Source organism: Triticum dicoccoides, chromosome 2B, assembly GCF_002162155.2.
Source record: "Triticum dicoccoides isolate Atlit2015 ecotype Zavitan chromosome 2B, WEW_v2.0, whole genome shotgun sequence".
Lineage (NCBI taxonomy): Eukaryota > Viridiplantae > Streptophyta > Magnoliopsida > Poales > Poaceae > Triticum > Triticum dicoccoides.
Window position 1 is genome coordinate 148,174,307 of NC_041383.1, and position 23,391 is coordinate 148,197,697.

At 48.7% G+C, this 23,391-nt stretch overlaps 1 long non-coding RNA gene across 10 annotated transcripts; it reads right to left on the bottom strand.

Moving 5' to 3' along the window:
* Window positions 1-264: 264 nt before the first annotated feature.
* On the bottom strand, window positions 265-7,500 carry LOC119362674. 10 transcript variants are annotated; one of them, XR_005173599.1, is made up of 10 exons: window positions 6,839-7,500; window positions 6,685-6,752; window positions 6,179-6,310; window positions 4,687-4,778; window positions 4,307-4,492; window positions 3,826-4,200; window positions 2,768-3,125; window positions 2,195-2,254; window positions 1,142-1,511; window positions 265-559 (listed from the first exon to the last, which is right to left on the bottom strand). It is a non-coding gene; the product is annotated as an uncharacterized LOC119362674 (long non-coding RNA). The 10 variants fall into 10 exon arrangements; XR_005173598.1 differs by having other exon boundaries at window positions 4,307-4,427; window positions 6,839-7,499; XR_005173593.1 differs by having other exon boundaries at window positions 4,320-4,492; window positions 4,694-4,778; window positions 6,839-7,498.
* Between the last annotated feature and the right edge of the window lie 15,891 nt (window positions 7,501-23,391).

The following is a 23,391-nucleotide window of genomic DNA, read 5'->3' on the forward strand; positions in this document are numbered from 1 at the left end:
TTCAAGCAAGAGACGACGGGGAAGGTCGATCAGAGGTGCCGGAGCAGGTCACTTAATAGAGACTAGATCGGCAACGCGCCTTGGCGCGAGGGTGCCGGTCCCAACGATCTGGCCAAGTAAATAATACTCAATTTAGTAGAAAGCCAGGTTTAACGTATGTATTCAAACAGGATAACCAAAAGAAAAGAACATTCACATATAATAGGAGACATCATCAATGGATACCGAACGATAGTAACAACAGATCTCCATAGCGACCAGAACGATAGTAAACACATTTAAAGGATGCAAATGTTCATACATGGTAAAATAAAGGATGCAATATTTGTACAAGGTAGATATTAAGTACAAAAGGATGGATAGACATGCCAAAGAGGCCGTGTTCACAAAAAAGGTAGATCACACGGTAGTTTACATGGTACATCACAAGAGCTTGTGGCATCATGTATCATCGGGTACTTGCCAGAGTTAGAATAGGTGGTCGGTGACGTCCACGATGATCAAAGCCATGGCCTTGTGTGAAGAAAGCAATTGGTGCAAACACCTCAAGCTCTTGTGCCTGATACGCCAAATGATTAGTTAGGTATATAATATATTTGGAAGATCCTGCAAACCAAGATAATGGACAAAGCAAGATCTAGAGCATCATAAGAAAATCTAAATCATTGGATCTTTTTACCCTAAAACAAATACTCAATGTAAGATCCAAAGCATCATAAGAAAATCCAAATCATTGGGATCTTTTTACCCTAAAACAAATACTCAATGTAAGATCCAAAGCATCATAAGAAAATCCAAATCAGTAGCTGGAACCATCCAAATCAGTAGCGCGCCTTGGCTCGCGTTGTCGGGTCCTAACATTTGTTGCTAAGCATGTGTGCCACATATATACAACAATTGTGGCTGAAGCTTAGCATATTTAATTGTGGCAAAAGCTTAGCATATTTAGCCAGCATAATAACTTTAGTTATTTGCATGCCCATAACAAAGTAGAAGAATTTAGTTCTGTTCAAAAGCAGCATGACATAAAGTGTTGCCGCTTTTGTAGAATTGACTTGTTCAAGCATCTAAAAGAACTACAATATACACTAAACATATACCAAAGGCAAGGTAAGAAAAGTATAGTTAATGATAATCCCACCTGTTCCATTTCCGTTCCAGCCCCAGCAAGTTCAAAGTCTGTAAAATATAAAACAGGAGCAGATATGGAAACAACTTTCTCAAAGAGGTGGGAGAAGAAAACACATATAGTAGTAATGGATCACTATGAAACACACACAGAACTAAATGATACATGGTAGTAATGCTTGTATGTTCCACATTTTGTAGGTTAAAATCATAGTACAGGTACTTAACACAAGTAGATTCTACGACAGGCTCAAGCATCAGCATTTACACCATGTCATTGTAATTAGTGGTAAAATAGATCATTAGATTGTTTCTCATTATCTGCATAAGGAGCAGCATGCCAGCGGACACATCTTCGACGAACCAAGGTGAAGCACGCACAACTGCAGGCAATAACAAAAATACCTGTAAATCAGCAGAGGCCATAAAACAATAGAAAACAACAATGGAAAAGCAAAGGGGGAAACTGAACAGAAGGAACAGAAGAACAGAACTATAGTTCGATCGTTAAACCTTAAGATGATATTAACACTATGATGGAACTTCATATGATGAAAAGACAAAGTTTTAGAGGAATATCAACTCCATACAGTATCTCTAGTTATAAAATAAAAATAAATAGTGCAAGAACAGGACAGATTTAACTCTTCACTAAAAAAAGTAGGAAGGAGCGAGTAATGATATAATGAAGAGATAACAATCAACCTGGGTCTAAGAATTAGTTTGCAAGGGGCCATTATTTAACTTTATTTTTTTGTCTATAATCTGGGTCTAGAATACAAAAACAGTTTAGAAGTCCTAATTAAAGTTTCCCCTGAATGAGTATAGTCCTTAAGAAAAAGCTACACAATGTTAATTAACTCTTTTATAGCTCTAATCTGATGCAAAGGAACCTGAACCGCAGCAACACAAGCAAGATCATTAACTAAAGAGCTCACTCCCACTGCTATACATCGAACCGCAGGTTGATAAAGAATAAATTTATCTTTCCTATACAGAAATATCCATCCAACACAAAATCAAATACATAATGGAAATGGTGAATCTTGGCAGGAAGGGCACTAACCAGTCCAGTAGCCATGGATTTACTTCTGTAGGGATCTGCAATCAAAGTGAATTCTTGTACCTGTAAAATATATCACTCAATAAAAAGATGGGAAGTGAAATAACATTGAGATCACATCTGCGAAGTTAATCAGATACTCCATCTGCTCAAGTACTTAAATATGTATGTCATAATTATGACTATTGCAGTGCTCGATATTCTTTAATCAAGATATAGCCATGTATTCTGAGATCAAATTGTATGGGGAAGTGTTCATAACAACATAAGCACATGGTATATGTGTGTATATAAATAAAGTCTGACACAAGAGCATACATGATAAAGTAGAGAAGATGTGTCAACAAGATTAACAGGTCACTCCATTTAAAAGTCCTCGACTGAAACGACTACAAATCCCAGTAAAAATATTAGTGGAATAAATCCAGTCACGGAATGGAGCACAGGCAGGATGGGGATCAGATGCAACCTACCCCCTAAACCACGACTGCTTCACCGGATGTGGTGGCATAAATCTTGCTCTATATGTATCACGAGAGAGAGATCGAGAGGGGTGGGATGCAGGGAGTGGCTGACCTTGAGCGGTAGTGGTTGTGATGGACGTGCCGGCGGTGACACAGCTTCACCGGAGCAGTTTCACTAGAAGAACCATGGCGTCAGGCAGAATCGCCTCGGGCACGGACCCCGTCTCCCCTCGCTTCGAGTGGCTTGATCGCGCATCTCCTTGCCTCGATCCCGCACCTCTGCGCTTGATCCAATCCAGCACCTCCTGCGTGCCTCGCATCATGGCTGTATGGAGGCAGACAGGCCGCTCTACTGACTATGTATCTGACCAGTGGTGTCTCCTCCCGGCGATGGCGAGGGGTGAGCTCGGCGGGAAGATCAGTGCCGGCATCGCAAATCCATGTCGCTCCAATATCCTGCAGTTGCCAAACTGAGAGAGTTTGAATTGTTATCAGTAAACTCCAATCACAACAAGCAGCTCTGCTCTTGATCTCCTATCGCAATAAGAAACAAGAAATAAAAATCCAAGAACTTGAATTTACACTACAATGGGTGAATGGATAAAAAAACACAAACGTTTGCAGTCCATCGGCTTTACCAAACACTAAAAAGGGGTGAGCATAAATACACCTCGCTAATCCCATGGAGGCACTTTTCACAAAAAATCAAGAAATGAAAATAGACAAAACAAATCTTCAAAGCACCTCGAGTTTATCTCGGGTACAATTAGGAAGTAGCGGAAATGAATAACTCAATCTGACATCCTCTCATACCAGGAAAATAGATGGTAAGGGGACAGCAAGCTTCCATGAAAAATATAATATGTACATCTAAGAAAGAAACTTATGTAGTGCATACATTTTTACCAATATCTATGTGGGATAGACACGTGCCTAAAAGAGGGCAAATTCGAAAGTAACTCGTACGACATAGTAAGGTGTAAACACATAAGCAGAGCAAGCATTTAAGCACACTTATTCACACCTTGCCTATTCAGTGCTATACCAGTTCTCACGAAAACAAATTCACCCTATACACTGCGTCTATCATTAAGTAGAGAAGAAGATCATAAAGAAAGAAAATAAAGGCATGCCAAGGCGCGATTCCTATCTTGCGCCTCCCTTGCTTACCTGCGCACACGGAGGCAAGCTTCGCAGCCGCCCGCCTGCTCCTCTCCGGCAACAACTCAACGGGCGGCGGCTCCACGACTGATGGGCGGCATCTCCTCGTCATCCTGCTCGCGTACCCAGCACCGCCGCCCACCTGCGCAGCTGCCACAGAGGTGAACACCGCCGCCTACCTGTGCCGCTCGCAGGGCCTGGGCCGTCCGCTTCGGCCGCCGGCACGCTCCCTTCCGCCACTCCGGCCTCTTCTGTTGTTGCCATCTTCCTCCGCCTCTGCTGCTTCTGCTAGTGGTGGTGCAGCTCCCGATCTTCGTCCAGGCGGCCCCAATCTTCTTCTTTGTCCCCCGATGTGCTACTGTTGAAGGTACCAGCGCCCCCGCCCTGAAATTGTTGTCATATGGACAAATTGGTGTGAGATTGTCTGGGTAGCATCATGGCAGCATCATTGTAGATCAGACTGATGTGAACTTGATAAGGATTAGAGCACCAGTGGATCATACAGTTGGATCCTGAATCAACACATTCACGGCCTCCTCTTCATCGTCCCCTTCTTGACTGAATTACGAGCAAGCTTTCTCTGGTTGCGTAGAAAACACTCACAATTTCACCTGTACCAAGCTTCGATTGATGAGTCATCTGTGTACCTAGGCTCAATATGCATGTGTACCACAGCCTAGGAAGAATAGAACGGTGAAAAAGTCATTATTAACGATAATATTATAGCAGGGTCAGCAAATTCAGGGAGACAAACTTAACAAGGGTAATTTCCATATAATTTTTTGGAACAATATTCATTTTTGATTTGAACTTGCAAAAACAGGCAACTGTTGTTTTGAACTCTTAACTACAGTAAGATCTTAGACTCACTCCTTACAAAAATATCCTCTCCCTCCTTGCTGCCTTTTTCCTTTTCTTGTGCATCCATTCAGTGTTCTACAGATCATGTTGAGCGGCACATGCTGCAACAGAGGGCCGAAGACCAAACCTTGAATTACAGAATGTTTTAACAGAACTTTAGATGTTCTACATGTCATGTACGACTCCCAGGTTCTAACAAAAAAAATCCAGACAACTCCTAGCAGTACATGACCTAAATTTAAAGGACCACAGAAATCCCAGAAACAGTTAACTGTTACAGACAGTTTCAGTTTACTGTTTTTCAGGTCATGGATGTGGCTCAAACTATAGAGAGAAAATCATTTTTGAGTTGACCGAATACTGCCATTAGTTGTCCCAATTTGCTCCATGTTCTAAATCACAGGAATACAGGCGTTAGTTGTCCCAATCAACAGCAACACTCCACACTGTATCAGTACTCCACACATACAGATTGCATTCAGTAAGCAAACTTGTGACTAAATTCAAGCTCACCAGTCACTACTTCGCAGATTAGAACAAGCAAAAAAAAGACATGACAGTTTTAGTCAAGGACCAAGTCTTAGACCATTGCTAACAAAACAAAATACTTAAAGAAAAATAAAAATATGCGAAAATTAGTTCTGCTAATAGCCTCTTCAACTCTGATGCTTGCAGTCTAGAACATCTGATGCAAATCAACATATTGTGGGCTAAATCAACTTGTGTACAGTAGAACCTAAGAAATCTGGTCTTGTGTTCTAACCACTGAACATTGAAGTTTAAGTGAATAATTTTGCATCGACTGCTATCAACTTGAAGCTTCTTGCATCTTAATTCATGTTCTGGTTGAAACACTTTGCAGTACACTGAATTTTGAAATGAATACAGTACATGTTCTGCTTAATTGCTACCGTATCTTGATTCAATAAACTGCAGTAAACTGAATTCTTGCTCCGAATGGTGCATAATTATGCAATAAACTGCAGTAAACTACATTAGTTTATTCCCTCTCAGAGTTAAACTGAATTTTATACATGAACTTTGAAATGAATACTGTACTCTTAAAACTTTGGATAGCTGAAAAAGCTGCATCGTCTAATGTTTTGACCAAAACTCTGTCAACATTCAGTTTTGACCAAGAAACAGGGGAGCAGGTGGGAATTTGTACAGTAATGGCAAGATGCAAAATGGTGCTAGTAAATTCAGTTCTGCAAAAAACAAGAATGATGCTTACTGCAGTTTTGCAAATTTTGAAAACATACGCTCATGTTTCAGTTGACAGTAACAATTTTTGCAAGCACTAACTTGGAAAAAATCCTACTGCAGTTTACTGTTGATCAAGAAAATTCAGACTAATGCTGACCTTGATCTTGATTGAATCCACACCATTAACTATTATACAACTACTAATAAACGACATAATCAAACAGGAACAGTTGAAGCTAGCTTGCCATGGGAAAAATTCAGTTGATGTACTCGGTTATAAAGATAAATAAGTTACCTTGAGTAAAGGTGCTGGAATATACATATCATCGACTCCTGCAATTACCTATCAGCTCAACACCCTCTTGCACCACATAACAATCATCAGACTTTAAAATAACATTGCCCCCAAAAGTTGCCATCTTTATTCCTGAACGAACATCTCAAAAACTAATCAGCATATTAAGATATTTGCGTTCCGACCAACTGAGGCCATCTTCAAATATAGAAATTAAGAAACTATAGAGATATAAACATTGCTAATTAGCTAAAATCCCTGGCATTATCACATATGCAGCAAGAACACCACTACATGTGTATCTAGCCAGACCGGAAAAAGAAAAGCACACCAACATAGGAATATAACAAAGGAATCCCCCGGTCTGCCACTGTACGCACCCATCCCAACCACAACCATATCACAACAGCACATGAACACACCCAGCGACAGGCTTATCACACCGAGCCGAACATCAACCAAAATACAGAAACCAACAAATAAAGAAAAGGGAAAAGAGAGTCGACCTGCATATCCTTGGAGCCTCAGCACGGGCCCGACGACGAATACGAGAGGAGAGACCAAGCAGGAGAAGCTACAAAGAACAGAAGAGGGCACAAATGTCAAGATCACACCTTGGCTAAAGTGGACGACAGAAATCGGGATAAAATGAAGATTTACCTGTAGATCGAAGATTTACCTGTAGGACGACGGACGGAATCGCATCAAGGAAACGAGCATGCCGTGGTGCAAGTCTTGGACCAGGTCCGGGTGCCTCTCCCCACGCACGGGCAGCGCGCCTCGACCCCGACACCGGATCCGGCACCGCCATGAGCCGCTCGACGGGGTAGGGGCAGGAACTGCACGGCGGCGGGGCAGGGAGGCACGGGCGGATCTAGGGTTTGAAGGGGCGGCGAGCTGGGCGACGCCATGGGTTGCGTGCGGTTGGCTAGGGTTCCGAGGGAGGAGGCAGCCGCGGTGGGTGGGTGAGGAGCGGCGACAAGGAGCAGCAGCCGTTGCGGTGCTTCTCTGAGGGCGGCGGCGCGAGGGGGAGGGGGCAGCACCACGAAGATGGCCGCCGCCGCCGCCGCCGCCCACGCCACCCACTTCTTCCTCCACCACTCACCGTCCATCGCCGCCGCCCGCCGCCCTCCAAGCTTCTCTGCTCTCCCCTTCTCCTCCCCCTCGAAATCTTTCCCTCTCTGGATGCAGTCGAAATCTTTCCCCAAGGCCGGGCGGCGGCGGGGAAGGAGGAGAGGGAGGCGCTGGTGGGGAGGAGGAGGCGGCGCGGGCGGGAGAGGAGCCGGCCGGAGGGGTGGAAGGAGGAGGCCGGGCGGCGGCGGGGAAGGAGGAAAGGAGGCGCGTGGGAGGGGAGGGGAGGGGAGAGGAGGCGCGCGGGGGAGGGGGGGGGGCGGCTAGGTCATCCCACAGGAGCGGGGCCCTTTTATACCCCCTGTATGCGGAATGACCAAAATGCCCTCGGCGGGGCAGCAAAATTACAGGCGGTGGCACGCTGGAGAGGGCGTTGCAGCCAGCAGTTTTTTTTCGATCCGAGTTCGATCCGACAGCGCAGGTTCCTCCACCTATCGATCCAACGGACGAAAACGCATCAAGGGAGAGATCCAACGGCCGAAAATCCCTAATCGCTGAGAGAGCTCCTGCATCCCTCCCTCTCATATTTCTGGATGCCAAGGCAGGAGGCAGATCCCGCGGGTGGATGGGGGCATCTATGACGGATCAAAGCTGGTGTCCCGAGCCATATTTGGTGGCAGCAGCAGGTTTGGCGGCAGCAAGTGCACTGCAGTTCAATCACACCGCCGATGGCAGCAACCAGCGATGGCTGCAGAGGTGCGCTGCAGGACTTGGGGGGTATTTCGATGGACAAATCGAGGAAGCGGCCTCCCCTAACAGCAAAGGTGGGGCAACTAGGAAGGGAGCAGTGCACGCCACAACTCTGACGCGGATTTGGAGAAGAAGGGGGCGACGCCGAGCAGTGGCCACTGGACACGGGGTGCAGGTGCCGGCGCGGGGAGCCTGGGAGGCCGGGGTAGGAGGCAGGTGGTCGCGGCGCCGCATGGTGGCAACTGGATCCCGGGCCTCCGGCGTCCGGGACGCGGGAGCCTGGCGGCGACGCACCTAGTGGCGGGGAGGGCAGTGGATGTTGGGGAGGTGGATCGCCGGCGGTAGGGAGCGAAGGCATGCGAAGGTGGCGGCGAGATCCAGGGAGGGTGGCGACGGCAGCGTGATCCAGAGACTATGCGCGGGGAAGGTGGGCTGTTTTTTTCTCTTGTCGCTGTCGCTTCGGGGGTTCGGCAGATCCGCATCGCGCTCTGCGCTGTGATCCAAATAACTATTCTAATCCCATGAACATAAGCAGGTTCAACCAAAAGTAGCATGCATTCAAACATAACATAGATAGTTTGGCATAACCGAACATAAAACATAAATTTAAACTAAGCTAAACTACTTTCGGTTGAAGTAGAGGTCGAGCCAATCCTTCCTCGTGCAGGTACGGTGTGCCATGAGCCGGGTCCGGGCCTGTGCCGTCATCGGGGTCGTTGGGGAAGGCACTCCTCCACTCGTCGACGTCGATCTCCTCGTCCTCGCCACCCACCTCGACACCCTCTGTGCCGCCTTCGACCTCATCATCAGAGGAGAGCATGATAACTTCGCCGCCCTCCCCATCGGCAAAGATCGCCCTCTCCGCCTCCACGAGCTCCGGGTGCTGCCGGTGTAGCTCTTGCATGTAGGCCTCGTCGGCGGCCTCGGCCTCGAGGCGCTCCCATGCCTTGCGGTCCTCCCGCATAGCCGAGCTCACCACCCCTGGCTCCGGCGGAACGAGGTGGACCGGACATGTGCCGAAGGGGAAATTGAGCCTAGCCGCCGCGCCGTGGTTGATGACCTGCCAGCGATTGTACTCCATGGCCGCGAGCTCGGCCGTGTGGAAGCTACCGAGCCACCGGCGGGTGTGGGCCGTGTGTAATCTCGGCGACCCACGTCCCCCACCGCCACTGCCGGACCTCGAGGTAGGACCTCGTCGGCTGTCGGGTCCGAGGGAGGACGGGGAAGACCTCGAACCAACGTAGGGGCGTGGCGGATGGTAGATCGCGGGACCGGCGACGATGGATCGAATAAGAGCCCGTGGAGGACGACGAGGACACCTCGGCGGCCACCTCGCCGGCGTCGGGCGAAGAAGCCGATAAACCTCTATTGGGTCATTGGCTCCTCGAGCTCCCCGACACACAGGTAGAGGTTGAGGATGGAGGTAGCGGCGATGGCGACAACCTACCAATGGTTACGGGGGTGGTGTGTGTCGGTGAGTGCAGGTTTTGTGGAGTGTGTGGTGTGTGTGGAGGGGGGTGGGGTTAAGGTGGTGTTTGAGGAAATACCGCAACAACTGAAAATTTTACTTGGTGGGAGTAACAAGGCGGGGTTACTAAAAATTTGGATCAAGGGCGAGCAGATATTTTTGAGATTGCGAGGGATGCAGAGGCGGGAGTATTTGGGGAGCGAGCTAGTGTGCTTGACATGCCGGTTGTGGATTGTAGCCGATGCACCTTCTCGCGTAAGCCATAGGCGTACTATACACCAATGGTGCTCCAGGATATTTTGTACTGCATCTCACACAGTTGGTGATAATAAACTCTGTGGGATCTACTTGATTTTTCATTTTGATTTGAATTACATAATGGGGTCACAACGGCAATGGACAGTGTTTGAATTGCTAGACCTTTTATCTGCAGTGAACATGCAATTATATGTGTGTCGTAAAAAATTGGAATAATTTAGGGTTCGTTTGGAAATTTTATACATTAAATTGGGTTTCTAGCAATTTTAGGTGCACAATTCAAAATCAAAGCACATGCTCCAGTCCCTAAAAATGGGTTGCAAAATCAAATGTTTGTCCTTGGTTGCAAGCTTAGGTCACATGCAAGAAATGAGAATGAATGTCAAACACCTTGACATTGTCGCTCAACCACTAACATTGAGATACATGGTTTTAAAATTATAGTAAATCGACAACTCGGCTGAAATTCATGAAACTTGACATGATATCATGGAATGGCATCGACATGCCGTGGTAAAATATTTTCCCATTTGGGCCAGGTTTGGGTATAAGATTCTCGCAAATCAGAGCTTCTCTCACAACACACCAGATGGTTTCGGTAGGGAACGTGCCACCTTGGGGGACAAACGATATATGTTGCCTCTTCTTACTTTCTAAAATTTTCTTGTGTCAACGTAGAACAACACGAGTGTTGTGTCATTTTTTGGGAGTTTTCGGGTTCGCTTGGACATTTTTATACATTAATTGAGTTTTCTATGCATTCATGTGCATAATTCAAATTTGAACTACATGCACATGCTCTAGTGCATATAAAGTGGTTCAGAATTGGAATGTGTGTCCTTGGTTACATGCTTAAGTCCCATGCAAGAAATGAGAATGAATGTCAAACACCTTGCACCGGCGCTCGGCCGCTAACATTGAGATACTTGGTTTTTAAATTCTAGTAATCGAAAACGCGTCTGAAATTTATGAACCTTGACACACTAGAATGGAACGTCATCAACATGCACTGGTAAAAATATTGTCCCATTTGGGGCAGGTTGGGGTATATAAGCTTCTCATAAACCAGAGCTTCTGACAACAAGCCTCATGGTTACGGCAGGGAATGTTTCACCTTTCTGGACGAAACGATATATGTTGCCTCTTCTTGATTTCAATTCTTTTTCTAGTGACAACATAGAACAACATGACTGTTGTGTTAAATTTTGGAATTTATCGGGGTTCGTTTGGACATTTGTATGCATTAATTGACCTTTCAATGCATTTATGTGCATAATTCAAATTTGAACTACATGCACATGCTCTAATGCATATAAATTGGTTGAAAATTCAAATCTGTGTCCTTGGTTGCATGCTTACGTCCCATGCAAGAAATAGGAATGAATGTCAAACACACTGCCATCGTCACTCGTCCGCAAACATTGAGATACCTAGTTTTTAAATTCTAGTAAATCCTAAACTCGTCTGAAATTCATGAAACCTGGCATGCTATCATGGAATGGCACCTGACATGCTGTGGTAATTTTTTTTGTCCCATTTGGGGCAGGTTTGGGTATAAGCTTCTCACAAACCAGAGCTTCTCACAACAAGCCTAATGGTTTCACTAGGGAACGTTTCACCTTTCAGGACGAAACGATAGCCGTTGCCTGTTCTTGATTTCAATTTTTTCTCTAGTGTCAACATAGAACAACATGAGTATTGTGTTAATTTTTGGAATTTTTCGGGGTTCGTTAGCACATTTTTTATGCATTAACTGAGTTTTCAATGCATTTATGTGCATAATTCAAATTTGAACTACATGCACATGCTCTAATGCATATAAATTGGTTGAAAATTCAAATATGTGTCCTTGGTTGCATGCTTACGTCCCATGCAAGAAATAGGAATGAATGTCAAAGACCCTACCATCGTCACTTGGCCGCAAACATTGAGTACCTAGTTTTTAAATTCTAGTAAATCCAAAACTCGTCGGAAATTCATGAAACCTGGCATGCTATCATGGAATGGCACCCGACATGCCGTGGTAATTTTTTTGTCCCATTTGCAGGTTTGGGTATAAGCTTCTCACAAACCAGAGCTTCTCACAACAAGCCTGATGGTTTAGGTAAGGAATGTTTCACCTTTCTGGACGAAATGATAGCCGTGACTTCTTCTTGATTCAATTTTTTCTCTAGTGTCAAAATAGAACAACATGAGTGTTGTGTTAAATTTTGGAATTTTTCGGGGTTTGTTTGCACATTTCTTATGCATTAATTGAGTTCTCAATGCATTTATGTGCATAATTCAAATTTGAACTACATGCACATGCTCTAATGCATATAAATTGGTTGAAAATTGAAATCTGTGTCCTTGGTTGCATGCTTAGGTCCCATGCAAGAAATGGGAATGAATGTCAAACACCCTGCCCCCATCAGTCGGTCGCAAACATTGAGGTACTTGGTTTTTAAATTCTAGTAAATCCAAAACTTGTCTGAAATTCATGAAACCTGGCATGCTATCAAGGAATGGCACCCGACATGCCATGGTAAATACTAATGCAATGCACATGCCTTTTTGCTAGTATTTATCTAATTACAAACGGGATTGGGAATCAATATCCCAAACGGATTATTTATTCAAACCGTAAGCGTTAGACCAATAATGGATACGTGCCATGCTTAGGTTAAGCAATAAAGCGGCAACATTAATCATCCAAATAGAAAAACAACGTACTTTTGGATTATATACAACAAGTCATCAACACTCAAAGACAACGGGGATACATGTTGGATTATAGATAATTTCCAACAAAACATTCTAGTAAATACTAAAGTTTTTCTCACACAACAAATAACAAAGTGATGAAATGAACTTCAGCTCAACCAATCCTCGGTGTTGGAAATGCTTGCTTTGAACCATACCTTATTCTCTGTGAAGGGCCAACTATTGTCAATCTCGAGACCAACGCATGATTGATCATCCAGGCTGAAGCGGCCTATATCAGGATGCATATTGTGATAGCCGCGGTAGGGAACCATAGCAATGTGCGAGGTATAGATACAATTGCTTCTCATAAACGGTAGTAACGTTGTGTCAACAACAGCTGGATCGCCTTTCACCATAATTGGATAGTTTTGTCCAAGGAAGAGCGAGTTTTCTCCAAGACTATCAATACCGAACTAGGGAGAAGGTGTTGGTGCTAGCACACGAGTATCCATCCCTAATACCCCGCAACGGATGTTGGAATAGGTCCGGAGAGTGCGACCATGGGAGAAAACACCTGCTTCGTTAGTAACATCAGTAGTGCCCTGTATACATACAAGAAGAGGTGATCCATAGGAATAAGTTGCCAGGTGCCACTGAGTGTATAGGCCATGCTCGTCAACATGCTTGTGATCATCACCGTCGTCATCTCCCCCTTGGTTATAATTTTTTTCTAGTATAGGTGGTGGAAAGTTCACAGGACCTTGGAAACACAAGAAGGTTAATTAGTAAAGGGAAACTAGCTAACCCGCATGCATGTTGATTGATACGTCTCCAACGTATCTACTTCTCCAAACACTTTTGCCCTTGTTTTGGACTCTAACTTGCATGATTGAATGGAACTAACCCGGACGGACGCTGTTTTCAGCAGAACTGCCATGGTGTTATTTTTGTGCAGAAACAAAAGTTCTCGGAATGACCTAAAAATCCACGGAGACATGTTTTAGAATTAATACAAAATATTGGCGAAAGAATCAGCGTCAGGGGGCCCACACCCTGTCCACGAGGGTGCAGGGCGCGCCCCCCTACATCGTGCCCCCCCTGGGACTCCACCGACATCAACCCCAACTCCATATATTCACTTTCGGGGAGAAAAAATCAAAGAGAAGGATTCATCGCGTTTTACGATACAGAGCCGCCGCGAAACCCTAATCTTCCTCGGGAGGGTTGATCTGGAGTCCGTTCAGGGCTCCGGACGCCATCATCATCGTCAACCATCCTCCATCACCAATTTCATGATGCTCACCGCCGTGCATGAGTAATCCCATCGTAGGCTTGCTGGACGATGATGGGTTGGATGAGATTTACCATGTAATCGAGTTAGTTTTGTTAGGGTTTGATCCCTAGTATCCATTATGTTCTAAGATTGATGTTGCTATGACTTTGCTATGCTTATTGCTTGTCACTAGGGCTCGAGTGCCATTGAGGGAGTCCTGGACTAGGGGGTGTCCGGATAGCCGGACTATCATCACCGGCCGGACTCCAAGACTATGAAGATACAAGATTGAAGACTTCGTCCCGTGTCCGGATGGGACTTTCCTTGGCGTGGAAGGCAAGCTTGGCGATACGGATATGTAGATCTCCTACCATTGTAACCGACTCTGTGTAACCCTAGCCCTCTCCGGTGCCTATATAAACCGGAGGGTTTTAGTCCATAGGACGAACAACCATTACAACAATCATGCCATAGGCTAGCTTCTAGGGTTTAGCCTCCTTGATCTCGTGGTAGATCCACTCTTGTACTACCCATATCATCAATATTAATCAAGCAGGAGTAGGGTTTTACCTCCATCAGGAGGGCCTGAACCGAGGTAAAAACATCGTGTCCCTTGTCTCCTGTTACCATCCGCCTAGACGCACAGTTCGGGAACCCCTACCCGAGATCCGCCGGTTTTGACACCGACATTGGTGCTTTCATTGAGAGTTCCCCTGTGTCGTCATCGATAGGCTTGATGGCTTCTTCAATCAACAACAACGCAATCCAGGGTGAGACTTTTCTCCCCGGACAGATCTTCGTATTCGGCTGCTTCGCGCTGCGGGCCAATTCGCTTGGCCATCTGGAGCAGATCGAAAGTTACGCCCCTGGCCATCAGGTCAGGTTTGGAAGCTTAAACTTCACGGCCGACATCTGCGGAGACTTGATCTTCGATGGATTCAAGCCAGCCGAGCGAGCCGCACTGTCACGATGGGCATGATTTAGCTCTGCCGCCGGACAGCGCCCTGGAGGCCGCACATAAGTCCGCTCCGACCCCTAGTTCGGAGCCGACCGCGCAGATCGAGGACAGGTGGTTGGACACCGCCTCGGGGGCTGCAATCTCTACGGCGATGGAGCCGAACACTGACCCTGTCCCTGGCAAAGCTCGTGACTCCGAGGTGCCGGACTCCTTGCCGGACTCCAAACCTCATGCGCCCCTGCCAACCGAATCCGATTGGGCGCCGATCATGGAGTTCACCGCTGCGGACATCTTTCAGCACTCGCCCTTTGGCGACATCCTGAACTCGCTAAAGTATCTCTCGTTATCAGGAGAACCCTGGCCGGACTGCGGTCAGGATGGTTGGGATGCGGACGACGAAGAAATTCAAAGCCCACCCACCACCCACTTCGTAGCCACTGTCGACGACTTAACCGACATGCTAGACTACGACTCCGAAGACATCAACGATATGGACGACGATGCCGGAGACGATCAAGAACCAGCGCCTACAGGGCACTGGAAGACCACCTCATCATACGACATATACATGGTGGACACCCCAAAGGATGGGGACGTCGAAGAAGCAGCGGAGGCAGATTCCTCTAAGAAACAGCCCAAGCGCCGACGTCAGCGGCGCCGCTCTAAATCCCGCCACAGCAAGAATGGAGATTCCGACACCGGAGATAACAACACCCTAGAGAGTGCCGAAGACAACCCCCTCCAGCAAGATTCCGCATGGGAGGACGGAGAAGCCAGCCGTCAAGAGAGAGCGGCAGACGAGGAGGATGAAAATTACATGCCTCCCTCCGGAGACGAGGCAAGCCTCAACGACGACGAATTCGTCGTGCCCGAGGATCCCGTCGAACAAGAGCGTTTTAAACGCAGGCTAATGGCCATGGCGAATAGCCTAAAGAAAAAGCAGCAACAGCTTCGAGCTGATCAAGACCTGCTGGCTGACAGATGGACCGAGGTCCTCACGGCCGAAGAGTATGAACTCAAACGCCCCTCCAAAAGCTACCCAAAACGCAAGTTGCTCCCCCGACTAGAGGAGGAAGCATACAAACCTTCATCACCAGCACACAATACGGCAGATCGACCACCTCGTGGCCGCGACAGAGAGGCATCTAGGCCCTCCGCCAGAACCGAACCCCGGCACCGCTCGAAAAGCGCAAAGCCACGGGGGAATGCGCGGACTTGCGGGATATATTGGAGGACAAGGCAAGACAATCCAGATCTATCTACGGATCACGTGGGCGCCCCACGACCCACGACGACTACCGTCGCGCCGGATACAGCAACTCCGGCCGGGCCGAACACACTAGACAAAGCTCTCTTGATCTGCGTCGCGATATTGCCCAGTATAGTGGCGCCGCACACCCACTATGCTTCGTAGATGAAGTAATGGATCATCAAATCCCTGAAGGGTTTAAACCCGTGAACATTGAATCCTACGATGGCACAACAGACCCCGCGGTTTGGATCGAAGATTATCTCCTTCACATCCATATGGCCCGTGGTGACGATCTCCACGCCATCAAGTATCTCCCACTCAAGCTTAAAGGACCAGCTCGGCATTGGCTTAACAGCTTGCCAGCAGAATCAATTGGGTGTTGGGAGGACCTGGAAGCCGCATTCCTTGACAACTTCCAGGGCACATATGTGCGACCACCAGACGCCGATGACCTAAGCCACATAATTCAGCAGCCAGACGAATCGGCCAGACAATTCTGGACACGGTTCCTCACAAAGAAACATCAAATTGTCGATTGTTCGGATGCAGAGGCCCTCGCAGCCTTCAAACACAACATCCATGGCACCTAGGACAAGAAAGCCGAAATCCATGGCAGCCCTCACATCACTCATGACCCGCTTCTGTGCGGGAGAGGACAGCTGGCTAGCTCGCAGTAACAACCTCAGCAAAAATTCTGGCAGTCCGGACAGCAAGGACCGCAATGGCAGGTCGCGCCGCAACAAAAACAAACGCCGCGTTAACGGCGATAACACTGAGGATACGACAGTCAATGCCGGATTCAGAGGCTCTAAACCCGGTCAGCGGAAAAAGCCATTCAAAAGAACTACTCTGGGTCCGTCCAATTTGGACCGAATACTCGACCGCTCTTGCCAGATACATGGCACCCCCGAAAAGCCAGCCAACCACACCAACAGGGATTGTTGGGTATTCAAGCAGGCAGGCAAGTTAATTGCCGAAAAAAACGACAAGGGGCTGCATAGCGATGACGAGGAGGAGACCCGGCCGTCGAACAGTAGAGGACAGAAGGGTTTCCCCCCACAAGTGCGGACAATAAACATGATATACGCAACCCACATACGCAAGAGGGAACGGAAGCGTGCACTTAGGGACGTATATGCGATGGAGCCAGTCGCCCCGAAGTTCAACCCATGGTCCTCTTGCCCGATCACCTTCGATCGATGGGACCACCCCACCAGTATCCGCCATGGCGGATTCGCCGCATTGGTTTTAGACCCAATCGTCGATGGATTTCACCTCACTAGAGTCCTGATGGACAGCGGCAGCAGCCTAAACCTGCTCTATCAGGATACAGTGCGCAAGATGGGCATAGACCCCTCAAGGATTAAACCTACAAAGATGACCTTCGAAGGCGTCATACCAGGTGTTGAGGCCAATTGTACAGGCTCAGTCACACTGGAAGTGGTCTTCGGATCCCCGGATAATTTCCGAAGCGAGGAGTTAATCTTCGACATAGTCCCGTTCCGCAGTGGCTATCACGCTCTGCTCGGACGAACCGCGTTTGCAAAGTTCAACGCGGTGCCGCATTATGCATACCTCAAGCTCAAGATGCCAGGCCCTCGTGGAGTCATCACGGTCAACGGAAACACTGAACGCTCCCTCCGAACGGAGGAACACACAGCGGCTCTCGCGGCAGAAGTACAGAGCAGCCTCTTAAGGCAATTCTCGAGTCCGGCCGTTAAACGACCGCACATGACTAAACGTGCCCGGAGTAACATACATCAAGACCACCTGGCACGTTCCGAGCACGCGTAGCAATGCGGCCCCAACCCAGCCCTTGCATGATTGCAAGACGAGCTCTTCGTGTACATCATTACGCTCTGAAGATACCATGGGCATGGGGGGAGGGGCACGACCACGACAGGCCCAGAGTGCGGCTCAACCACACCAGGGGCTCCCACGTGTGCCACTTTCTTTTTTTTCTTTTTTTCCCACAGGACTCCATTTACCGGAGGCCCTGTCCGGCAGTAGATCTGCCGAACTCACGATGCAACAGCCAGGGAGGGACAATGGCTACGACGAACGCTCAGGTGGTCTCCTTTATGAGCATTTAATCTGTTTAATACACCATTCCGTAGCCTACCCCTGGAGGGGGACATGTCTAATAATCCAAACCCTTGCTTACCGCACTATTTGTATCATTCTGCACTCATAGCAGAACTCCTTTAATAAACAATACATCACTTTTTGTTTATAATTGCATTCCTTTTTTATTATATGTTCATTTATGACATCTTGCATCTGTACACTTTGGTACAGCCAAATACACCAGGGGCTTATGTTCCCCGCATTATGGTGTGATAAGTCCGAACACTTTCACAAGTGCGGCACCCCGAACTTATAGCATTATATGCATCGGCTCCGAATCATGTCTTGGGTCAATAGTTGGGTTTGCCGGGCTGCCATGTTTTGGTACCTTACGTTCCGTTCTATCGGCTAAGGTAGCACTGGGGGAACCACTGCGATTGCGCCCCGGTTGAGCTGGGCGAGCGCCTCAGTGGAGAAAGCTAAAACTGACCGTCATGATAAGGCGAGAGCTGGTCGCTGTTCGAGAGGTCTTTTCGAGTCCCTAAAGACTTATGCCGCTTAGAGCGAGGAACCGGCTGTGTCCGGCCCAGGCGTGGATAGCACCCCGAATTCGGTCTTCCAAACACTAGGGGCTTCGCCGAAATTTAAAATTATAGAATTCTATGGCTAAGTGAGAGTGTTCAAGCATTATAAGTCCGGTTGCCTTGTTCGTTGTGTTGAGCGCCTCCCTAGATGGACCCAAAAATGGGAACAAGAGCGCTCAAGTTTATCCCGAACACCCTAGCACTCGTGGCATGGGGGCTGAAGCCGACGACTTGCCATCTCTCAGATTTGATAAACGGCCGCACAGAAGGTAATATTTTAAATCAATAAGCGTTGCTTAGCGCATATGAACAAAGTTTTTAGCGCACAGGATAACACATTGCGAGTCTACTCAAAAATTACATCTTTGGGGCACTCATCCGCAATCTTGCGGGCACCCTTCAGGACACTCTTATAGTACATTTCGGGCGTATGATACTCCTTGCCCGCCGGCGGCATGTCCGTTATAAGCCTCTCAGCATCCAGCCTGCCCCAGTGCACCTTTGCGCGGGCAAGGGCCCGACGGGCACCTTCAGTGCAGGCGGAGCGCTTGATGACTTCCACCCAGGGGCACGCATCTACCAGCCATCGCACGAGGCCGAAGTAGCTCCCAGGCATGGCCTCTTCAGGCCACAGCCGGACTATGAGGCCCTTCATGGCCTGCTCGGCTACCTTGTGGAGCTCGACCAGCTGCTTCAGCTGGTCGCTAAGGGGCACCGGATGTCCGGCCTCAGCATACTGAGACCAGAAGACCTTCTCTGTTGAGCTCCCCTCCTCGGCCCGGTAGAATGCGGCGGCATCGGACACGCTGCGAGGCAGATATGCAAACGCTCCTGGAGAACTCTGAATTCGGGTAAGTAACATGTAATTTACATTCACATGCTTGCTTTGCATGAAAAATGCCTTACCCGCCGCTATTTTCTTCACCGCCTCAATCTCCTGAAGGGCCTTATGGGCCTCGGCCTTAGCGGCTTTGGCACTCTCAAGAGCCGAGGCAAGCTCGGACTCTCGAGTCTTCGAGTCGCGCTCCAAACTCTCATGCTTTTCCATGAGAGCCTGGAGCTCTTGCCGCACCTCCGCCACCCGCGCCTCCTGCTTCTCTCGCTCTGCTCGTTCCGCGGCCGCATTACGTTCGGCCGCGGACACGGCCTCCTTCAGGGTTGCCACCTCGTTTGTGGCCCCTGCAGTACCCACGTTATCCTTGTTATTTCTATTGCAACCAAAATCCTTTTCTGTAAGGTACAAATTTAATATGGTGTTACTCACCTTCTTTGTCCTCGAGCTGCTTCTTGGCAAGGCCGAGCTAGTTCTCGGACCGCTCGAGGTTCTGCTTCAAAGCATCGACCTCCGCAGTCAGTGCGGCAGAGGTCAGCAGCGCAGCCTGCAAACCCATATTGACATAATTTTTAGAACTCCTGCGTATATCTTTTTTAGATCCTTAGTCCGGTTTTTCTTTCCGAACACCGAACCGAGCATCAGGGGCTACTGTCTATGCGGTATTACATTACATATTTTAAAACTTCTTACCTCAAAGCCTGTTAGAAGGCTGCTGCAGGCTTCGGTCAGCCCGCTCTTGGCGAGCTGAACCTTCTGAATCACCACACTCATGATAGTGCGGTGTTCTTCCTCGATGGAAGCGCCGTTGAGCGCCTCCAACAAGTTGTCCGGCGCCTCCGGTTGGACGGGGGCTGCCTGTGTCATGGTCTTGCCCTTCTTACGAAGGGGCCGCCTGCCGGACTCCGGAACCACTGCGGGTTCCGGCACGGAGTCCGGCACGAAGTCCGGGAGGTTGCCCTGTGGCACCTCCGGAGCCTCCCCCTCTTGGCGGGTCCCCTCCTGGGATCCCACCTTGGCGTCCTCAGCATCGCAAGGGGTGGAGGCGGTCGGAATGGAATCTACATCCGACGGAGCCAAGGACCCGCTTGATGAAGCGGGAAGATCATCCTCGGCCGGACTACAGGTAGTGTGCGGCATTAGAAGGACACTATGTGGCACAAAAGAGAAATTATAAATCATTTAGGAATCTGAATACTTACGATCTTGCCGGAGGCTTGGCCCTTGAGGGCCACCCTTCATCGCCAACGTTGGCGTTGGCGGAGCTGTCCGGAGGAAGGGTCCTTCACCTCTTGGACCCTTCGGCCTCCCCCGTTGGGGAAGCCTTCCTCTTCCTCTCTCCCCCCTCCTGGGGAGAGTCCTCTTTCTCCTCCTCGTCTTCGGGGGGAGGAGTCCGCCTCGGAGCCATCGGACGATGAGTCCGATACCACCTGGCGCCGGGAACTCCTTCGGGTTCCCGTGGCCTTCTTCTTGGCCTTCTTCTCCGGCACCACATAAAGTGCCGGGACTTGCAGCCCCGTTAAACGGGTATCCACTGGGTCTTCGGGGAGGGGAGCCGGATAGTTAACCTGTCTGGACGTCCTCTGCCAGTCCTGTTAAAGGCATTGGGAGTTTTAGATCCCGCAATAGAGTCAAACTATGAAAGAAACAAATGTCCCATAAAGGATAACATATCTTACCACACCGGCCAGGCATTTCGTGCTGAATCCGCGATCTTCAGTTGCGGATGCGGGGGCTTCTCCCTCCTTGAACAACACCCTCCAGGCAGCTTCGTACATCGTGTCGAAGAGCCCGCTAAGGGTCCGGTGCTGTGCCGGATCAAACTCCCACAGATTGAAGGCCCGTTGTTGGCAGGGGAGAATCCGGCGGACGAGCATGACCTGGATCACATTGACAAGCTTGAGCTTCTTGTTCACCAAGGTCTGGAGACAGGACTAGAGTCCGGTCAGCTCCTCCGAACTGCCCCATAGCAAGCCCTTCTCTTTCCAGGAGGTGAGTTGCATGGGGGTACCAGATCTGAACTCAGCAGCCGCTGCCCATTTAGGGTCACGCGGCTCGGTGATATAGAACCACCCCGATTGCCACCCTTTGATGGTTTCCACAAAGGCGCCCTCGAGCCAGAGGACGTTGGGCATTTTGCCCACCATGGCGCCTCCGCACTCCGCTTGGACGCCCTTCACTACCTTCGGCTTGACATTGAAGGTTTTTAGCCACAAGCCGAAGTGGGGCTGGATGCAGAGGAAGGCCTCACACACGACGATAAACGCCGAGATGTTGAGGATGAAGTTTGGCGCCAGATCGTGGAAGTCCAGGCCGTAGTAGTACATGAGGCCCCGGACGAAGGGATGAAGTGGGAAGCCCAGTCCACGGAGGAAGTGGGGAAGGAATACGACCCTCTCATGGGGCCTGGGGGTGGGGATGAGCTGCCCCTTGTCGGGCAGCCGGTGCGCGATGTCGCTGGACAGGTATCCGGCGCCGCGCAATTTTTCGATGTGCCCCTCCGTAACAGAGGAGGCCATCCACTTGCTTCCCGCTCCGGACATGGATGGAGAAGGTTGAGGCGAGGTGTGCGAACTTGGGCGCTGGAGCTCGAGTGCGCGGAGATGGATAAGCAGAGGAGGAAGAAGGCGTAGGTAAAAGAAGGTGGATCCTTATCCCCTTATATATGGGCGGACGAAGACTATGCGTCCTCACCGGCCTGGTAAAACTCGCTTATCTCCCAAGCGCCACCATCAATGGCGCGGTTGGGTTACCCACGTCCATATGGATGGGAATCCCGGAATAAGGGGAACACGATCTCTGCTTCGACAAGACGTGCCAAGGAAACCGCTTCGCTAAACGCGCTGAGGTGGTATAATAAAAAACGATTCAAGTAAAGGCTTGGTGGTGGTATGACGTCGTGCCACAAAATACGTCAGCAGATTGAACTTGTGTACATATTATTCTCTCTACGGTGGAATGTGGAATTTATTTTGCAGAGCCGGACACTATCCCGGTGTTCACAATCTTCTATGAATTATTCGAAGGAGGAACCTGCCTTGCAATGCCGAACAATATGCACGCCGGACTCATCGTCTTTGAAGCCTGGTTTAGGGGCTACTGAGGGAGTCCTGTACTAGGGGGTGTCCGGATAGCCGGACTATCATCATCGGCCGGACTCCAAGACTATGAAGATACAAGATTGAAGACTTCGTCCCGTGTCCGGATGGGACTTTCCTTGGCGTGGAAGGCAAGCTTGGCGATACGGATATGTAGATCTCCTACCATTGTAACCGACTCTGTGTAACCCTAGCCCTCTCCGGTGCCTATATAAACCGGAGGGTTTTAGTCCGTAGGACGAACAACCATTACAACAATCATGCCATAGGCTAGCTTCTAGGGTTTAGCCTCCTTGATCTCGTGGTAGATCCACTCTTGTACTACCCATATCATCAATATTAATCAAGCAGGAGTAGGGTTTTACCTCCATCGAGAGGGCCCGAACCTGGGTAAAAACATCGTGTCCCTTGTCTCCTGTTACCATCCGCCTAGACGCACAGTTCGGGACCCCCTACCCGAGATCCGCCGGTTTTGACACCGACAGCCATGATTTCATATCTGAACCTATTATGTTTTCATGAATATATGTGAGTTCTTGATTCTATCTTGCAAGTCAATAGTCACCTATTATGTGTTATGATCTGGCAACCGCGAAGTGAAAATAATTGGGACCATTCCCGGTGATGACCATAGTTTGAGGAGTTCATGTATTCACTAAGTGTTAATGCTTTGGTCTGGTACTCTATTAAAAGGAGGCCTTTATATCCCTTAATTTCCAATAGGACCCTGCTTCCAAGGGAGGGTAGGATAAAAGATGTCATGCAAGTTCGTTTCCATAAGCACGTATGACTATATTCAGAATACGTGCCTACATTACATTGATGAACTAGAGCTAGTTCCGTGTCACCCTATGTTATAACTGTTGCATGAGGAATTGCATCTGACATAATTATCCATCATTGATCCATTTCCTACG